This window comes from Sceloporus undulatus, chromosome 3 (genome assembly GCF_019175285.1).
Source record: "Sceloporus undulatus isolate JIND9_A2432 ecotype Alabama chromosome 3, SceUnd_v1.1, whole genome shotgun sequence".
Lineage (NCBI taxonomy): Eukaryota > Metazoa > Chordata > Lepidosauria > Squamata > Phrynosomatidae > Sceloporus > Sceloporus undulatus.
Window position 1 is genome coordinate 274,095,353 of NC_056524.1, and position 5,933 is coordinate 274,101,285.

General features: G+C 41.8%; 1 pseudogene; it reads left to right on the forward strand.

The window, feature by feature from the left end:
* Positions 1-1,040: 1,040 nt before the first annotated feature.
* LOC121926006 overlaps positions 1,041-5,933 on the forward strand; it is a 33,565-nt pseudogene continuing 28,672 nt past the window's right edge.

Consider the following 5,933-nt stretch of genomic DNA (forward strand, 5'->3'; position numbering starts at 1 on the left):
ACCGAGTCCTTCAAGGGGAGCGTGACCCCATTCAGGACCGGATGACAAATCTCACCACCCGGAGCAGGGGAACCTATCACCAGTACTTCCGTTTTCCCTGGATTCACACTGAGTTTGTTTTCCCTCATCCAGCCCATTACTGACGCCAGACAGGCATCTAGAGGAGAGATACCAGCCTTAGTTACTGCATCAGTCGGAGATACAGAGAAAACTATTTGGGTGTCATCAGCGTACTGATAACACCGCGCCCCGTGTCTCCGGATGATCTCACCCAGCGGTTTCATGTAGATGTTAAATAGCATAGGAGACAGAATCGCTCCTTGAGGGACACCAGTATTGATTTGATACTGACTGTAATCCCGCCTCGATCCCTGGGGAGAGGCGGGAAAATATGAATCAAAATGTTATTATTATTTTTATTATTAAAATGCTTTAAAAGATTGGTAGACTGAAAAACCCACAAAAAACCATTGGTAGACTGAGATTGTTGGCTCATGGCTTATATATGCATCCAATGTTTTCAAAATGTTGTTATGGTTGGAGGGGACATGCATGAAAGTGGTTTGGAAAAGTCAACAATTCCAAGACACTTGAAGAACTTTCTGTTGGCATGTGAGACTATGATATACGTACCTACACAATTGACGAATACATCGCAAGTTAATTTCTGGAATATGTGTGGCCCATAATTGATCCTGTGTTGGTCCAGGGTTGGGTTATAATGACCATTGAAATTAACCTTCCCTTCAATTACTTGAGTGTCACTTATGGAATGATTAACTGTGTTGACGACTACCTTTGGGACCATAATATACATCTGGAGGACCACATTCCAGAGCTTCTTGAATAAGATGTCAGGCGGCAACTTCAGTGGGGTGTTTTCAGTAGGAAGTCCTAAAGAAGTAGAAGGCATAAAAGGGTGCTGGCCAGACAAAGAGAGAGTTTGCAAGTGGCAACATCTCCCAAGGAAGCAATTGAAGGCCAGTCAACCCTTCCCAAAAGGTTCATCGACAGAGAACGGCAAGAAAATGCTGGGAATACTTAGTTGTTTGATTACTCTGATTCCGCGCCTGATTTTGGGCTTCCTGAAACAGTTCTGGTCTTGCAGATGCTACCCTCCTGGGCCTTTTCGGCTTCCTCTCGTTGGAGGCGTTTGGCGGTTTGGGATAAAGCTTTCTGAGGACACTTTCCAGAAGGTACGCCTTTCTGAACCATTGATCGTCCAATTATGAGGATGAGTGAAAGCGTTTGAAATTACACTCATCCCTCCATATTTGTGGCTTTGATGTTTGCGGGTTTGATTATTCATGGATTTGATTAATATGTTCTCTCTAGGAGTATCTAGATCCTCCAGTACAACTCTATGTTCAACGTTAACTAAAAGTTGCACTGAAAGTCCTAGAGATTCCTAGAGAGGTGTCCTCTCAGGTAAAAACATTGCGTTTTTGATATTTGTGTTTTTCCATATTCACGGGGGCCTTGAGCCCTAACCCTAGCAAATATGGAGGGACAAGCGTGTTTTCTAGCCATGGGAATCCAGATTACTTGTGCGCAGGAGGCATCATTGAAGGGCTCCTCGGTCTGGTCGCACGCATGGCTTTAGCACCTCCCTGGAGCTCATTCGTTCTAGTATTCTCAGAAAAGAGTTGAGAAACGGAGGGGGGAGAAATAATGCTTCAGGGCTTCATGAAGACACATCTGTCCCCAAAACCAAAGGACAAAAACAAGGCGGTAGTGGCAGGGAAGGCCAATGGGGCTACAGCTAGCGTTGTCAGGTTTTGAAGATAGCAATAAGGAACAGTTGAAATTTGCGACAGAAGTTCAGGTTTGAGAAGTAGAAAAGTAGATACGAGCAAGTCTGTGTCAATACTCAAATGCCAAATGAAAATATTGATTTCAGGGACCCTAGGGTGCATCTACACTGTGGAAATAATGCAGTTTGGCATCGCTTTAATGGTCACGGTTCCATCCTACAGAATCCAGGGATTTGTAGTTTGGCAAGGCACCCTGAACTCTTTGACAAGGAAAGCTAAAGAACCTGTAAAACCACAAATCCCATAGATTCCATAGGATGGCGCTACAGCACTTAAAGTGGTGTCAAAATGCATTACTTCTACAGTCTAGGTGCACCCCTAGCAATGTATTTCTCTATAAAACTACCAAATTGTCTGCTTTCATAAATTACAGTTCTGTTTATGAAGGGCTCCAAAAAGGGCCCACACTCCAAAAATATGGGATTTAATTTAATTAAAAAACAACAACAACAAACGTATTGTTGAGTCTATATAAAAGGCAAAGCTTCAAAGTCCTCAAATAGGAGAGCATTCTTTTTAATAAAGGACAGCTGCCCGCTCAATAAAAGACAAGCTTTCTGGACCTCACATAAGGGACAGCTCTTCTTCGAAGGGACAACTGGCAACACTAACTACAACTCCCTGAATCTTCAGGTCATTTGGTGGGTTTTGGGAACTGCAGTCCACAAAAGGAACATTTCCAGGCTCAGGTTTCTGGACAGAACCAGTGTTTAGCGTGGCATCATTGAATACTGGACAAGTCACAGCTACCTGGCATGGGTCTGTCTGACCAAATGTTCCTTGCTGCCCTCCATTTCTGCTTTAGCTGCTAATGTTCATTTGCTAACAGTACTCTAAGACACAGAAGATTACTATGTGTGGCTTTTAAACCACAATTGGATCTGTAAACAAGCAACTTTGGACATTATCAGACAAGGGAAATTGGAAGTATAATCCAATAGCAATCCGAATGTAATCGTGGGGTTTAATGTTATTGCGTGAGAGGTGATCACATGCAATTTCGGGCAATGGCAAGCTATTTTCGGGCAATGGGAAGTCAGTTCGAACGCAATTCACATAAATTCGCTGAACTAGCAAATTCATGTGAATGTGTTCTGGCCCCACTTTCTTTTCATTTGAAATTAAGAGAAATTCCTCCCGTGGGATAAACTCCTTTGACTATATTTATTTCATGCCACTTCCTCTGACCCAAACCATGGTTTGAATGTCCCTCTTCATTGATGGGGAAATCCTGTCAATGAGCTCCCAATAGAGCAAAAACCCAGGTGCAAATCGTTGCTCCCGAGGCAGTCACACTACTGTCCCCTTCCCTTGTTGCTATTCCAAAGCAGCCCAATTGAAGTAGGTAGTTTAAAATTGAGATTTTTACTATGCTCAGAGGCTGAAAATTACAATCCTGAAATGGTTATTGAGGGCAAGGGTTGCCAGAATAATGAACAATTGGATCGGATCAGGGCTCTGAAATGCAAAGGCCCTGAGATGGTTCCTGCTTTACGTTCTTATCCAAAACAAAAGGATGTAATGCTGAGACAGTTTAGAGACAGTAAAGAGAAACATATAAATAATAGTTTGACTGATGGACACCACGAGGGACAGAATAACGCAACACGGACGTATGAATGAACACCCAATAAGTGTAAAGGGATGTATATGTTTAGTTCAAATGTAACCAATGCATGTAATTTGTAAGTTTCCTTTGTCTAAAATGCTATAAAAGACTATGTCACCCAGAATTTGGGGCTCCAGAAATTTGGATGTATTTCCTTCTGGGGATGCTGCAGCTCAATAAACCCTGGTTTCCTTTTCAAGCTGACTTCTGGGTCTCTCTATAGAGATAAGAAATCTACAACACAATTGCCTTCTAAAATTTCTTCCATTAAAAAAAGAAAGAGTCAGATTGCAGAGCAGAGCTCCAGAGTTGCCCAAAACAGTGAAAGGAAGTAGAAACGGAAACAGAAAACCCCAGAAGGCATCTGGGGTAGGAGATAAGGGAGAAAAGCGAGGTTAGAGGGAGTCAGGAAGCAAGTGTGATGGTGGCAGTTGTGCGACTGAGAAAACGTGATGATCCATGACTACAAATAGGTACAATTCTCTTTACACTGACAAGTGCGACTGCAGCAAGAATGGGGCCCAGAGAGGAAAACAATACCCATCCTTTAGCAATCTGTGGGTGCGTAACAGCAACACTGCCGGGGAAAACAAAGGATCCATGATGCAAAAGAAGCATTAATTTTCATGGATACGTGGTTGAATAAACAGCTGAGAAAATGTTGACTAAACTTAAATCTTCCCTTACTTTCCACATGTCTCTTTCTAGAACTTGGGAAAGACGCTTTTCCCAACAAATGCCAGAATCTCCTAGCCACTAGGCTTCATGGCCATATCGACCGGAGGATCCAAGGAGCTGTACTCTAAAAAAGCTATTTTTCCAAACTCAACTAATTTTCCAGCTCATTTCTGATCTTTGTGGAGGTTAAGACCTTCAACGGCTGCTGGTCAAGATGACCGTACATGAACGCTCTTATCCTCCTCGCCCCAATAGAGAAGGTCATCTGCTGTCTTGTCAGTGCAGAGGAGCTCTATGCCCATGGCGCAGTTGGTCAACTTGTTCATCTCTTTGCTCCCTTGGGAGCAATTTGTTGACCAATTCAGGGCCTTAGAAGGACAAAATAAACCCTTAAAACTTGTGGAAGGGTGCAAGCTATACTGCGGATATAATACAACAAATTTTTAATGTGAGGATTTTAAATTGTTCTCAAAATTTTATTGCTAGGTTTTAGTTTGTTCTTTATGTGAGCTGCCTTATATTAATTAACTCATTCATTCATTCATATCTATATTCATTCATTCATTCATTACTTACTTACTTCATTTATGTGCTGCCTTTCTCCCAGAAGGGACCCAAAGTGGGCTTATTCATATATATTTCATTTATATAAATGAAACAAACAAACAAATAAAATGATGTCAGATCTATGTAAGCTGATTGACAGACTTCTCTCAAAATTCCCGTAGCTATATTTTAAACCAGCTGAAGTCCCCAAACTGTCCACAACGGAAGACCCATAAGGAATGAAACTGTAATCATCTAAATTGGTAGAGGACAAGCCAAAGCTAGTAAAGTGTGTGGCTTGTTAATTACTAGCCCTGTGGTCACTAATTAATAAAAATATATCTTTTAGTTATGATTGATTTCCAGTAGTTCAATAGCCATCGCCGTTCCCCACAGTTTCTACATGATCAATAATACAGCTTGAGTTTCCCTTATCCAAATGCTTGGGGCCAGAAGTGTTTTACATTTTGGATTTGGATTTTGGATTTTAGAATCATTGCCTATACGTAACAAAGCACCTTATTGCTGGGACCGAAGTCTATACATGAAAGTCATTAATGTTTCTATACCCCTCATACACACAGCCTGAAGGCAACTTCGTATGTAACATTTCAAAATAATTTTGTGCACAAAACAAAGGACTTTATCACACAAAGGAGATCGGGAGTTTATCCCGTGAATATCCTGGAAAAATCATGTAATTACACACAACGATTTCACACAACCTCCCACAAAACCCACCATTAAAGTGGTCAGAAAGAAGCATTAATGTGCATCTTTTTACTTTGGGGCTTTCAGCGACAAGGCATTTTCGATATCACTTTATTTGAGCAATTGCGTGTGATAATCATTCGCTCAAGGACTTGCCTTTTCCGCTTCATTTACGGGATGCTCTAAATGCGCTTTAATCTCTCCTTACTGTTGAAATCAGTAGGAAGCAGGAATAAACAACAGATAAAGGGCACAGGCATAGCCCCGTTATTTTACAGACTTACAGCAAGAGTTGGGGAGTATCTTGCCCCAATCTCAAACGGGGAGTTCATCTTCCCTTGCTTCCATGTTGCAGATTAAATGGACTTGCTTCCAAATCCTGAATGAACCTGCAAGTGGTTTCAGTCTCACTGAACTGTGTGGGGTGTATATTTGTGTCAAGATGTTGTTTGTGAGACTTGTTCTCTTACCATCTTTACGCCGATGATACCCAACTGTACATTTCCACCCCTAATCTTTCGCCAGAGCTAGAGCAGCAAGTGTCATCCTGTTTAACAGCTGTCTCCCACTGGATG